The 14,946-nt window shown below is 39.8% G+C and overlaps 1 protein-coding gene across 3 annotated transcripts in view; it reads left to right on the top strand.

Moving 5' to 3' along the window:
• Positions 1 to 14,946, top strand: part of PLD5 (phospholipase D family member 5) — a 426,876-nt gene that overhangs the window by 282,866 nt on the left and 129,064 nt on the right. The gene's annotated exons all lie outside the window — the stretch shown is intronic.

Here is a 14,946-nt window from a genome sequence, read left to right as displayed (position 1 = left end):
AACTTGTGAAAATGTGAAAATATATATAAAATTCTGTCCATTTTTCAGGATAGGTCATAGTTTCTGGGAGTTCTTGGATTAGATTGAGAGCCCTTGGAAGCATTTCTTTTAACCCACTGTCAGTCTGTTCGGGCTGCAACAGCAAAATGCCATAGACTGGGTAGCTTATAAGCAATAGAAATACATATCTCACTGTTCAGGAGGCTGGAAAGTCCAGGGCCAAGGTGCTGGCAGATTCCATGTCTGGTGAAGACCCACTTCCTTGTTCATAGACAGACATCTTCTCACTGTGTCCTTGTGTGGTGGAAGGAGTTGGGGGTCTCTCTGGGGCCTCTTCTGTAAGAGTGCTAATCCTATCCTTGAAGACTCTGCCCCCTTCACGAATCACACATTCAGACCGTGGCACCTAATATCACAGTCGCTTGTGCATGTGCTTGAGAAATGTGCCACTGAAAGTCATGATTATAGAAAATCGAAGCTTGATTTAATACTTTCTTCCAGGCAAATGAATTAACAGGGATGCAAGAGGGTTTTTCTGAAGGACTTTTCCCCACTCTCTGCACTGGGAGACACGAGAACGACACTAAAATAATGTTCCCTGCAAAGCTTTCTGTTAACAATGTGCCTCTCTGTGAGGTGTGATGAGGATCTCTGGGCCAGCACAGCCCTTCCTTGAAAGGAATTTGGACACCAACAGCTTCAAGAACGGCAAGGAACACAGCAGGTTCCTACTCCAGCTTGCTGTGTGATCCTTGCCTGAAGCGTCTTCTTTTGTTAATTAGAGAACCTGCTTCTTTTAAAGTGTCTCCACTTTCCTTTATAACATACAGACACATGCTTTCCCTCCTTCTCCCCCAAATCCTGATACTCTCATATTCTTCTTACCATTGCCTTCCTTTCCATGGCCCAGGAGCATTTGCCATTTGGAATTTCTGAGCTTCTCACACTGAACGAAGACTTAGGGACCTTTCTAGGTTATACACTGAGCTTTCTGCTGGGTACAGTGAACCAACGTTAATCAGGAAGGATTTGATTTTACAAGTTGAACATTCGTCCCTAGTTCTATCACCTAATTGAATGGCCACAGGCTTATTAAATGAGTTGTGTTATTTCTTGGTGACTTATGAAAGGGATACTAAAGGTGGTCTAAAGGTGGTTCATTCATTCATTCAGCAGATATCTATTGAATGCCTCTGGGTGTGGCCAAATCAGAACCGTGTTGTTACCCTCGTGAGGCTTATAACCCAGCAAGGAAGACAAATGCTAAACAAGAAATGACTCTTGGGATGGGTGGTTCCAGAAGGGAACTGCACAGAGATTCAGCATTTCAGAGCACTTTCCTCACACAGGTGCTTCAATCTGTTAACTCATTTAGAGCTCACGACAACTCTATAACATACTTCCTCTCTTATTTCATCCCCATTTTAGAGAGGAGAAAACCAAGGCACAGGTTTGTACAGGGACATTTAACTACTGAGTGGCAGAAGCAGCATTCGAACCAGGAAGTCTGATGTCAGGGCCCTCGAGTCTACACAGGAACTAACTAGAGATGCCATCCATAGGATTTTTCTTTGGAGCCTTTCTCTCACCTCCCTCCCTCCTACTGCATTCTCCCTTCCCATCCCCAGTTAGGTTTATTGGCAGAATCAGGGGCTGAGAAAGGAAGAAACCAGAGGAAAGATTAGAGCGTGTCAGGTGCCCGCATGTCCGGGGAGGTGAGCATGTACCACTCTTGTACCACCAAGAAGCAAGAAAACTGAGGTGGGCCAATGAATTCCCAGCAGGTGGCGTCTCCAGGTGTTAAGTTGGACCACCCAAACCCTCTCCCTATGTCCCCGTTTTCTGCTCCATTGTCTGCCTCCCCAGTTCCTGGAGTTCACTCTACTGTTCCACCAGCTCTGTGATTCCTGCTGACACCTGCAATTGCCTCTTCACCTTGTGTTGGTCTCATATATGGTTTAACTGTTACCCATTCCTTTTTCTGAAAAAAAAAGTTCAATGCCACTGTCTTTGTCCTGCAGCAGGGGTTTGGCAAGAGTGTTGAGATCTGATGGCCATTGATTGAGTTCATAAGATGTGGGACTCCTTAAGACTGAAGCCGTGCTAAGGAGAACTTAAAAGTCTTAGAGGCATTGAATGCACGGTTGGCTGGAATGAATGTTACAAAGAAGCCCTCCCAGCCAGGCACGCTGGCTCACGCCTGTAATCCCAGCACTTTGGGAGGCCGAGGAAGGCAGATCACGAGGTCAGGAGATTGAGACCATCCTGGCTAACACAGTGAAACCCTGTCTCTACTAAAAATACAAAAAATTAGCCAGGCATGATGGCGGGTGCCTGTAGTCCCAGCTACTCGGGAGGCTGAGGCAGGAGAATGGTGTGAACCTGGGAGGTGGAGCTTGCAGTGAGCTGAGATTGCACCACTGCACTCCAGCCTGGGCGACAGAGAGAGACCCTGTCTCAAAAACAAACAAACAAACAAAAAACAAAAAAAAACCTCCCTCCTTTCCCTCCTCTGAGTTCTGTGATAACTTGAGAAGTAAAGAAATGAATTCCTATCTCATTTGGAATGGAAGACACAATATATATATATATATATATGTATACATATGTGTATATATACACGTATATATATGTATACATATATATGTGTGTATATATGTATACATATATATGTGTATATATATACATGTATATATATTTTTTTTCTGGAAGAAGAACAAATATTGAAACTATTGGTTTTCAAAGGAAGGAACAAATGCATTAACATTTGGGAGTTTTGTTTAAGTCATGTTAGTCCTGTCTTGCTGCCTAATTTTCCTTTTGTTATGAATTTGGCTTGGAATGGAACCATCTTTAAAGTTTAATTTAACCACACCTCCCACGTAGAAAGGATTGTTCTTCTAGCGTGTTTCCTTCACAATGCTGGCTGCTTTTCTGCCCCAGTACATTTAGTCTGACTTTGTTGGAGGCCACGACTGATTTCTTTCAGTCAGTTATTCAGAGACAGAGAGTGTGGGAGGAGACAGAGAGGGACACACAGAGATAGAGTGGGGGTGTTTGCAAACTTTGATTCACTCATCCACTTAGTCTTATTTTTCATGTTTATTGGACCCAGAAACATGGCCAGCACTGTGCTACTTGCTGGAGATAATGAACAAAGCCAAACCTCTGAAGGACCACTTAGCTTGCTTGCTTCCTTGCTTCCTGCCTTTCTGCCTGGCTGCCTGCTGCCAGCCTGCCCTGCCTCCCTCCCTCGCCTCCCTCTCTCCCTGCTGCCTTCGCTACCCCCAACTCCTCTCTCTCTCTTCCTTTAGCCTTTCTTAAGGAACAATATTGAATAGGGGCCTCATTAGAAATCAGTCTTTTCTAATAGTGATTTATTTTAAGCTTTCCCACTTGGAAGAGGAACATCTCTATAGGGCATCAGTGTCATTCAGATTATTGTGTGATTCTGAGTGGGAGGCAAGGAGAGTCCTGACTTTGAACTTAAAACCTTGGGTCTCAGCTTACGTGGCAGCTGTGGGCAACAGGCAAGTCATTCCGTTCCCCTGAGACTCAGTCCCTTCTACCTGTCACAGATACCTAACCAAAGAATGACCTAATTTTCTTTGAGTAACCAAGCTCAAATTAACATGAATAAGACTTTTATTTCATTAATTCAGTTCATTTGAGTCAGAGTCTTGCTCTATCACCCAGACTGGAGTGTGGTGGCACAATCTTGGCTCACTGCAACCTTCGGCCTCCCGGGTTCAAGCGATTCTTCTGCCTCAGCCTCCTGAGTAGGTGGGATTACAGGCTCCCACCACCACGCCTGACTAATTTTTGTATTATTAGGTGAGACAGGGTTTTGCCATGTTGGCCAGGCTGGTCTCGAACTCCTGACCTCAGATGATCCACCTGTCTGGGCCTCTCAAAGTGCTGGGATTACAACTGTGAGCCACCGTGTCCAGCCAAGCCTTTTACCTCTTAGTTTATTTTATTTTAGATGGAGTCTCACTCTGTCATGCAGGCTGGAGCACAGTGGCATGATCTTAGCTCACTGTAGCCTCCTCCTCTTGGGTTCAAGTGATTCTCCTACCTCAGCTTCCTGGATAGCTGGGATTACAGGCACCCGCCACCTCGCCCGTCTCATTTTTGCATTTTGAGTAGAGATGGGGTTTCATCATGTTGGCCAGGCTAGTCTTGAACTCCTGACCTCAAGTGATCTGCCCACCTGAGCCTCCCAAAGTGCTGGGATTACAGATGTGAGCCAACACACCTGGCTTATGAATAAGCCTTTTAAAGTACTAAGACTTGATGATTATTTTTCCTTCTATTATATATATTCAAATAGAAAAAAAAAATGCAACACACATTTTATATTCTAAATTAATACTTTCCTAAATAAGACATATATCCCCCCAAATTACATAAGTATATACTCCCCCATTTGTGAATATTATTTAAAAATTTAACCATTTTCTGGAAGAGTTTGTACTTTCAATGAGAAAACAAAATACTTTTATCTTCAGTATTTGCTAGATATGCACATTTTTTTCTTCAGACTATTTTCCAGTTTTCTGTTACTATTAAAATATCTGGTGTAATTCAAGTTAATCTTTGTATGTTATTTTTATTTGTTCATTTCCTCCCTGAAAGTGTTTAAAATCTCTTTTCATTTCCAGTATTCTGAAATTGTATTATGATATGTGTGTGGGCCTTTTTAAACTTTTGCCAGGGATTGGTGGGCTTTAAAAATTTAAAACCTAAGTCTTTCAGTCCTTGGGAATTTTACTATTATTTATAATTTCTTCTCCTCTGATTTTGATTCTTTCTAGAACTACTGCAATTAGAGTTTGAGTATCTTAGCCAAGCTCTCTTGTCTTTTTTGCCTACATTTGTTATCTTTTTTCTTTTTCTTTTTCCTTATTTTTAAAGAGATTCCTTTTACTCCCTCTGAGACTTTGAGATATTAGTGCCCCTGGATATATCCTTCTTGCATTAGTTTTTTAGTCATTTCAATTTCTTTATGTTTACTCTGTCTTATAAGTAAATTACTCCTTTTAAACATCCAGGTTATTATTTCAGCATTCAGTGCTGCCAACCCTATATTAGATTTCCTCTATTGAATTATTGTTTTGGACTTTTAAAAATGTCTATGTCCATTGCCTTATCCTTAGATTATTCTCTCGAAACATCTCTGTAAATGTCCTGAAGAATTCTTGTCTCTTCCATTTTATCTAACTCAGTGGTAGCCATATGTTTTCTCTGGTTGGTGAGCCTCCTCTAAGCTGTTGATGTATTAGATGAGGTGTCATGTAACAATATAAGTAGGGTTGTCATCTCAGAATCATGGCAGATTGAGTTGTGGAATCTTCTGGCGCTATTGTTCAGCAAATGGTAAGGTAAAGAGAACGATGTTGGCTTTTCCAAAAAAGCAAAACTCCTCCAAAGCTACTGAATCCCCATCCTCCCTGGCACTGCAACTGTGCTGGACTCTAAGAGGCTGTCTTCTCTCCATGAGCACTGGCACCAGTACAGATGCCTCTGGAGTACTTGTCATTCCCCACTGTCCTCCTTCATGGCCATAGAGATAGCTGTGTGACCTCAACAGGGAGGAGGAAGAGGGAGGAAGCAGTAGCACGTACCCTGGCAGCTACCAACCTCCTAACCTTATTATTTTTTAATAGAACTAATGAGCCACTGTAGACAGTGTTCTTGCTGGTCCGTTTTAAGTGCAGAATTTTTAAATTTTATGCATCATTGAGGCACTATGACTTAAGTAAATGTTATTTTTAAGTAGGTTATTATTTTTGAGCACGGTCTTTGTTTTTAAGCCTACTTGTTTCTGAAAGCAAACATTCCTGTAGATAGCTTAACTACTGGACTAGAAGATGATATATAATCAAAGCACAGTATTTCCTAAGAAGCAGAATATCCTAGTCATAAGACAAATATATGACAGGGAAGAGACAACTCCTAGAAACTACCCTTGTGGGTCCAAACCTGTAGACTAAAAACGAAGCAGCAAAGCAACCTGTGAGAGATTCTACACCACGATTTTCACAGTATTTGAATAGCTGTGTTAAAATTAAAAATGCACTGTGCTTTTAAGATTCTTTTTATTTTTACAGCTAGAATACATCATTGATTATCTTAAAAGTTTCCTTACTGTCATTTACTGAATTATTTGAAAGCAACGATGTGTCATGACAGATGATGTTCACCCTTTGGTGTTTCCCCTTTAGCCTTCTAACCAATGAATTCTAAAATGTTGGTAATTAAATTGATTGAACTGTACTGGTTAATAAGAATTAAAGCCCCCAAGAACAGACGAACTATGATTTTTTTCATTGTTCACACAAATTAATATATTCAGAAGAACAGATGGATGGATAAGATACATTTCTGCTGCAAATCTTGCTTTCAGGAAATAGGTGAAAATCTTTCCAGAAATCTATAATTATTCGTAGTGTTATGTTTCCCTTTGATATATGCTTGAGGCTCATTAGCATTCTTTTCAAAAGCTAGTGATTAATTTTATAATGCTATTAGGGATGCATACATATGGGATACATTATATCTTAGAAATAAGATAATGTTAAATACTGAATTAAAATAGTGGTTACATTACAGGAAAGTGGTAGAGATATGGGATTAGGTGTAAACACACAGCTTTAATGCAGGGCTTCTCACCCTTGAAGCTGTCAACATTTTGAGCTGAATAATTCTTTGCTATTTGGGGGCTATCCTGTGCGATGTAGGATGTTTAAGGAGCCTCTCTGGCCTCTACCCACTAAATACTCATAGCAACCCCCTGACAGCTGCGACAACCAGAAATGTCTCCAGACATTGCTGCACATCCCCTGGGGATGGGGCAGTGGGTGAGTTGGGGAACTGAATGGACCCTAACTGAGAAACACAGCCTTTTTTTTTTTTTTTTTTTTTTTTTCATTTTTATCAATATTTTATTAGAGGTCTTACCAGTGACATAGGGCAAGGAAAAGTACATTTTGGAATAGAAGAAATAAAATTGCTTCAATATGGCCAGGTGCGGTGGCTCAAGCCTGTAATCCCAGCACTTTGGGAGGCTGAGACGGGTGGATCACGAGGTCAGGAGATCGAGACCATCCTGGCTAACACGGGGAAACCCCATCTCTACCAAAAATACAAAAAAATTAACCTGGCATGGTGGCGGCGCCTGTAGTCCCAGCTACTCGGGAGGCTGAGGCGGGAGAATGGCCTGAACCCAGGAGGCAGAGCTTGCAGTGAGCCGAGATGGCGCCACCGCACTCCAGCCTGGGCTACAAAGCAAGACTCCGTCTCAAAAAAAAAAAAAAAAAAAAAAAAAAAAATTGCTTCAATTTATAGAGGCAATGATATTCTAGGAAAAAAAGAATCCCAAGGAGTCTAGAAAGCAAATACAAGAAGTAATAGCGGGCTTAGGAAAGTTAGTGTATGAGACTCCTAAACCAAAGTCAATTATATTTCTAATCACTTGCAACAAATGAAAATGAAAATAAAAAAGCTATTCCATTTGTGATAGCGTCAGAAATCATACAAACAATAACAAAACGCTGAGAGAAGATCAATAAATGAATATATATGCCACATATATATGTCAATTGTTCCCAAATTGATCTATAGATCCAACTCAATTTCAACAGGATATACATATATGTATCTGTATGGAGAAACACAGCTTTAATAGTATATTTTGGTGAGGTTCTAGTTTTTAGTAGGGTGGAAGATTCATAAGTATCCATTTTATTATGCTTTATAATCTACTTATAAGTTACACACATTCTCTTGAAGGTATACATGTTGTATCATCAAACATGTTAAAGCTGCTGCTAATATGCTTTTAAAACGGGGCTTACTGGAGATCATTTCTGTTTGACTTCATCATGGGGATTCATGGGGAATGGGGAACTTTATTTTCCACTTTTTAACCACAGTGTACCAGCATGTTTTCTTTTGTGCCATTTTGATGAGTATTTTGACAGGATGTTTATTTTAAATCTTCAGCGTTTGAATCATTTACTCATGTAACCTGTGCAACAGGCTCTTTGCTAAAAATTGCTTGAGTTTTTAGGCCACAACTAAACAGTTTCAGTCTAATATTAAAAGCACACATATAAAGCTTGAGGGACTTCAAAAATTGTGTATGCACAAACTAAAGTACAACATTATCTGGTTAATACCATAAGAATAGCTTAGGAAAGAAAGAAAATCCTTCTGAAACATGCCTAAATGACAATTTATGCTAAAGATTTAGAGGAACTCACAGAAAGTCTTGAAACTAGTTTGAGGGAGTGGGACAGGGATGGACTCCCCCCATCTTATTCACCGTTTCTCTCTCTTATGAGGACAGTGTCTTTCACTCTGGTTTGCTCTCTCCTGTGGTCCTCTCCTCTCCTCTTCCTCTCTCTCTCTCTCTCCTTTCTTTCCTCCCTCCCTACCTTCCTCTCTCTCCTTCTCCCTCCCTCCCTCCCTCCCTCATTCTCTGAAGCTTGGCTTCTCTTATCTTTCTTTTATGTAGACTTGGACAGTCATGTCAACCTCTATATGTGTATGACTCCCCAACACAGCTTCTTTTAAGTAACTTACTTTGTGGCTCAATTTTGAATTCCCAAAAGAAGAAATTTGGATGGCTCAGCTTAGGTCAGTGCCTACATTTAGTCCAATCAGGTGTGACCAAATAGAGACTACTTGTTTTCATATGGGACCTAGGCTTTCCCATTCTGTGTTCTGCAGGTGCATTGGGTACTATTAAAAGAAGGTGTTGGCAGGGAAGAAATGATGCACGTATACACTACACATAACATCAACTCACAAACACCCTGGGAAGATTTTGCTTCCTCTTTATGAGGGAGACAGAAGGACAGAGAACTGTTAGATATATGGAAGATAGATCTAGTTTGTATCAATTCAAGAGTAGGTAGAATTAAACTTTCCTTGTCTTCACTGGAATTAAATTCTTCAACTAGTTGTCTCCTTAAAGTTGCTCGTTTCCTCCCATCTTCCTCGTAAGTGTCATGTGTAAATGTGAACACGCCAGTGTTAAACCTCTTCAGAATCTAATATTCTATTTTGATAACACTCGTTATGAAACTAGTTTTAACCTAGAAACTAGTGTTTAACCTAGAGAAAACAACAAGCTTCTGGAGAAGATTCGGAATGGAAGTGATAATAAATAATTCTTTAGCAATTTTAGATGGGAATGGTTATCCTGGGATGATGCATTAACTACTCCCACTCAACAGCTATCTGATATTATCTGTGAATTGTTTCTAATCAAAATATGAGTCTGGGAATTTTTAAGTTGATCATAAAGGAGTAGAATTCCAAACACAGTCATGTCCTTAAAAGCATGTAACAGACGTACATCAAAGGATGGTCCCCACAGATCTGTAGTGTAGGAAATTGGCGGTGACATTTATCCCTATCCGTGTAATACCATCCACACATAAAGAACAGTGAAGACGGCCAGGCATAGTGGCTCATGCCTGTAATCCCAGCACTTTGGGAGGCTGAGGCAGGCAGATTGCCTGAGCTCAGGAGTTCAAGACCAGCTTGAGCAACACAGTGAAACTTCGTCTCTACTAAAATACAAAAATTAGCAGGATGTGGCAGTGTGTGCCTGTAGTCCCAGCTACTTGGGAGGCTGAGGCATGAGAATTGCTTGAATCCATGAGGCAGAGGTTGCAATGAACCAAGATCACACCACTGCACTCCAGCCTGGGTGACACAGCGAGACTGTCTCCAAAACAAAACAAAACAAACAAAAAGAACAGTGTTGAGGCCAGGTGTGGTGGCTTATGCCTATAGTCCCAGCTACTTATGAGGCTATGGCTGGGGGATCGCTTGAGCTCAAGGCTTGAGCAACATACTGAGACCCATCTCTTAAAAAAATTAAACACCGGCCAGGCGCGGTGGCTCAAGCCTGTAATCCCAGCACTTTGGGAGGCCGAGGCGGGCGGATCACGAGGTCAGGAGATCGAGACCATCCTGGTTAACACGGTGAAACCCCGTCTCTACTGAAAAAATACAAAAAAAAACTAGCCGGGCGAGGTGGCGGGCGCCTGTAGTCCCAGCTACTCGGGAGGCTGAGGCAGGAGAATGGTGTAAACCCGGGAGGCGGAGTTTGCAGTGAGCTGAGATCTGGCCACTGCACTCCAGCCTGGGTGACAGAGTGAGACTCCTTCTCAAAAAAAAAAAAAAAAAAAAAAAAAAAAAAAAAAAATTAAACAGTGAGGGACTCTGAAATCTGACTATAAGGCAAATATTAGTGTCCTGAAAAAGAATAATCTATAGATGAGATAGTTACTAACTCTACCACAGGGGATTTGGAACAGATCTGTGATAAACAAGTTTAATGCTAGAAAGTCTTGCTAGAGGAAGGCTCTCAAGAACATACGCCTTTTAAAATGTGTGTACCTACAGTCAACTTGATTCTTCAAAATAGTAACATTAATTTTCAATTCATCATAGCATTATACTTTTTTCTTTAAAAAAATTTTAATCAGGCCGGGCGCAGTGGCTCAAGCCTGTAATCCTAGCACTTTGGGAGGCCGAGACGGGCGGATCACGAGGTCAGGAGATCGAGACCATTAGACCACTGGCTAATACAGTGAAACCCCGTCTCTACTAAAAAATACAAAAAAAAAAAAAAAAAACTAGCCAGGCGAGGTGGCGGGCGCCTGTAGTCCCAGCTACTCAGGAGGCTGAGGCAGGAGAATGACGTAAACCCAGGAGGCGGAGCTTGCAGTGAGCTGAGATCCAGCCACTGCACTCCAGCCTGGGTGACAGAGCGAGACTCCGTCTCAAAAAAAAAAAAAAAAAAAAAAAAAAAAAAAAAAAAAAAAAAAAAAATTTAATCACTTTTTAGTTAAAATTTTCATTTTCTCTCTTAAATTTTAACACAGAATTATTTCCATTGAAATATGTATGCACAAAATAAAGTATGATATTTTGGTTAATACCATAAGAATAATTTAGTAAAGAAACAGAACCCCTCCAAAACCAGGAACATTCTCTATTAAATTTCAATGAAGCATCTCTGTTAAAGCTCAAAGGAGTTGGAATGAGTAATTTGGAGTTTCCTGATTTTTAACATTTGACTTCCCAAGAAGCGTGTGAAACCTGGAGGTTAGCCACATCACTTTATCTTGATTAGTATGACCAACTGGGACCAGACTTTTCACATCATCAGTTAGCATATTTGTAGCTTAACATTTCTAGTTCTGAACCTTAGCCTTGTTTGTTGTTTAAGATTTAATTAGGATGGCATGGATAGCATGAAAGTATTTTATAAAGCAACAATAAAAAGAAGTATATACTCTCACCACTTTTGGTTTTGGCATCAAAAAACATTATTTTGAGTTACTAATAATGCCTATTAATCATCAGTTAAACAAGTAGAGTGTGGAGCTGAAAGCAGGAGAATCTGCAGAGATCTGGACCCATCACCAGCAGCTGTGCACAGCCATTAGGCCATGGTCCTGACGTATCACATTGTGATGTACGCATCTCGGTTGACATCCGGAGGTCTCTGGACAATGAATCGGGCTGCACACAGAGAAACTGACACATTTTTTTTCCTGTTAGAAAAGAAATCTATAAAAGCAAAAAATGGTTAATCATACTTTATATACTTTCAAAGCTGTCTTAAAAATATATTTAATTAAATCAAGCCAGATTTAAAGATATTTTCTGATCTCAGAAGTGTATAATATTTAAAGCAAAAACTTTATATAAATGTAGTACCAGGTTCTGGCAAGGATACATAATGACTTAGACTAACAGATATTGCTGGTGGGAATGCAAACTGGTACAGACGCTTCGGGTAAACAGTTTGGCAGTTTCTTATAAAGTTAAACATATATTTACCATATGACTCAGCAATCTCACTCCTAGGTATTTACCCAAGTGAAATGAAAACTACATTCTCACACAAATGTATGTATGAGTGTTTGCAGCAGCTTTATTTGTCATCACCAGTAAGCGGAAACTACCCAAATGTTTCTCAACTGGAGAATGGATAAGCAAACTGTGGTGCATTCCATACAATGAAATATCACTCAACAGCAACGGGAAACAAACCACTGTTCCACACGACAGCGTGAATGGGTCTAACGTGCGTTGTGTGTGGTGCATTCTGTACCATGAAATATCACTGCACAGCAAAGAGAAACAAACCACTGTTCCACACAACAGCATGAGTGGGTCTCATATGTGCTATGTGTGGTGCATTCCATATAATGAAATGTCACTCAATAGCAAAGAAAAACAAACTGCTGTTCCGCACGACAGCATGAATGGGTCTCACATGTGTTGTGTGTGGTGCATTCCATACAATGAAATATCACTCAATAGCAAGGAGAAACCACTGTTCCACACAACAGCATGAGTGGGTCTCACATGCATTATGCTAAGTGAGAGGCAGGATTCAGAGGGCTGCATACTCTGTGACTCGATTTGTATGATATTCTTACAAAAGCAAAACTATAGGCACACATACACACAAAGAAAAAAAACAGATGAGTGTTTGCCAAGGGCTGGGGTTTGAAGAGGAAGTCACTGCAAAAGAAGCCTAGGGAGGATGACACTGTTCTTCATTCTGATTGTGGCGATGGTCACACGACTGTCTTTCAAAACCCTTATATGCTCAAAAGGGTGAATTTTACTACAAGTAAATTGTGCCTTAATATAAACAGAAAATGATTTTCTTAAAACTTGTGGTTTTCTAATGGTACTGGATTTTAAAACTGTCACCTACATATTAGTTTTGAACATATTAACTATTTGGTAATGCAAAGCTTTTGTTGGCTCTGAATAATCTACCACAGAATTTTAGCAAAGGTTTCTTGTGAGTTGGTGATTCCCATGGAGAAAATGAAAACAGTAAAGGACAAATGCGCTGGTTTTCAGCATTCTCTTGCATGTGGATATGAAGCTTGAATAACCACCGTGAATATTGATGAGCAGCTCTCATAAATTACTCCATGTTTTTTATGCATAGTTCTTGCTGTCATTTTAACATAATAACTCTTTAATATGTAGGATCCCTGTTTTCTGGGTCATAAAAATAACTATAGAAAAAAATCTGAAGTGTTTCTGATAGTGCTTATAAAACTATGGCATTCTATACATTTTTAAAAATATGCGACGTTGTAAGAAAAAGCCTAAAATTATTTTAGAAGTAGAAATTAAAGTTATTGCTCCTATAAAAATATGTCAAATTTTTAATGTAAACAGAAAGAATTTGATTTATTTATTATATTGTCTGTATTTGCATAGATATAATGCATGAAAAACAGAAATATTACTCTGCCCTTTTATCTAAATGTTCAGGCCTGTATTGCATGTCTTTGCTAATTGCAATTCTAACACAACAATATAAAATAAACTCAAATTTAGGTTGTGCATATAAATGCAGTAAGTGGCATATTATATACGTTTTAATCATTAAATATGTTTTGTAGTCAGACAGACAGCATTGTATTTTAACCATCACTTCCTAATACATATTACATAAAGACCCAATAGGATGAAGATTATTTCTGTAACCAATGAACAAATATATTCTAAAAGTGCCTGTAAATATAAATTCTCTTAAGTAAAATATTGAATAAACTGAGGGACATGTTAGACATAACTAAATATATATATCCAGATATTAATAAAGATAAAAGCATATGTCTTCAGAGATAGATGGAGCATCAATATTTAGATAGAAAAACAGATAATTTGTAATGGGGAAGTGATCGTCCATGAACCATAGGCAAAAATATGTATTTTTTCAGATGTATCATAAATATTTTCAGTGGATTTTCTTACACCACATACAGGAATGTATTGTGTCCTAAAATAGGGAAAATGAAGCATGCCATATAAGACTGTTGTAACGTAGCTATCTTGGCACTGGGCACACAGGTATTCAATAAATGGGAATTACTAGCATTACATATTGCTTGATCTCTACACACAGCTCTGCTGGCTTTCATACAGGGATCCTTGGCCCTGGCTAGACTGTGAAGTCACTTACTGTCTTTCCTGTTTGTCTACTGAGGAACACTGGTGGCTGTGTCTGTGGGGCCGGCCACACCTCCATGCAGATTTGTGTCTCTCCATACCTGCCAGGGTAACTACCCATTTTGGACATTCAGATTCTGCCATACCCAAGTTCCTCCTCTGGGATCTGCAGCTCTTTTTTGGATGTTACTATTCCAGGATGGCTGGAGGCAGAGAAACATGTGCCCACTACTTGTAAGACAAAGAAACTGCTCTACCCTCAGAGAAAATCTGCCTGGGTGCTGGCTTCCCCTCAGAGATTCTCTCCTAGCCTCCTAACATCTCTTTTCATCCTCCTGCCACAAGGAAGCATTGTTACATTTTCCTAAGAGTTAAGCATTAGGTTCATAGTGTACATTACTCTCCTTCCTTTCTGATAGGCTGAAATGTATCCTTCTGCATACAGTCTTACCTGTGCTTCTGGTAATGAAGACTCTGACAATGAAGTGTGCCCCTGGAATACAGCGTCTTCATTAATAATGAATACCTGAAGACAGAATAGCTTAGTTCATTAAATATATGCATATAGGTCTGTTCTTTTAATGGGAATAGACCTTTAGCAGAAATGTATTTAAATACCCTTGCATTAAATGGACTGCATGCTCCTTTTGAGAGGTTTGTAAATGCATTTGAGGCAGTAATACGTAAAGGCTTGACACTGGATCCTACCACATGAAGCCTAAAGCAATTGGTCACATTTAGCTCTTCAAATATATTTTTGGTGTTAGCAATAGTCTGAGTTATTTAGTTAACCATTCAAGGTTGCATTTCAGTAAAGCTTGAATAATCGTTGCTTAAATTAAGAACTGTCAGGTACCTGTAATCCCAGCACTTTACAAGGTCAGAGGCAAGTGGTTCACCTGAGGTCAGGAGTTCAAGACCAGCCTGGCT

Source organism: Rhinopithecus roxellana, chromosome 8 (genome assembly GCF_007565055.1).
Source record: "Rhinopithecus roxellana isolate Shanxi Qingling chromosome 8, ASM756505v1, whole genome shotgun sequence".
Taxonomy (NCBI): Eukaryota; Metazoa; Chordata; class Mammalia; order Primates; family Cercopithecidae; genus Rhinopithecus; species Rhinopithecus roxellana.
This window is presented reverse-complemented; position numbering and strand designations above follow the sequence as displayed.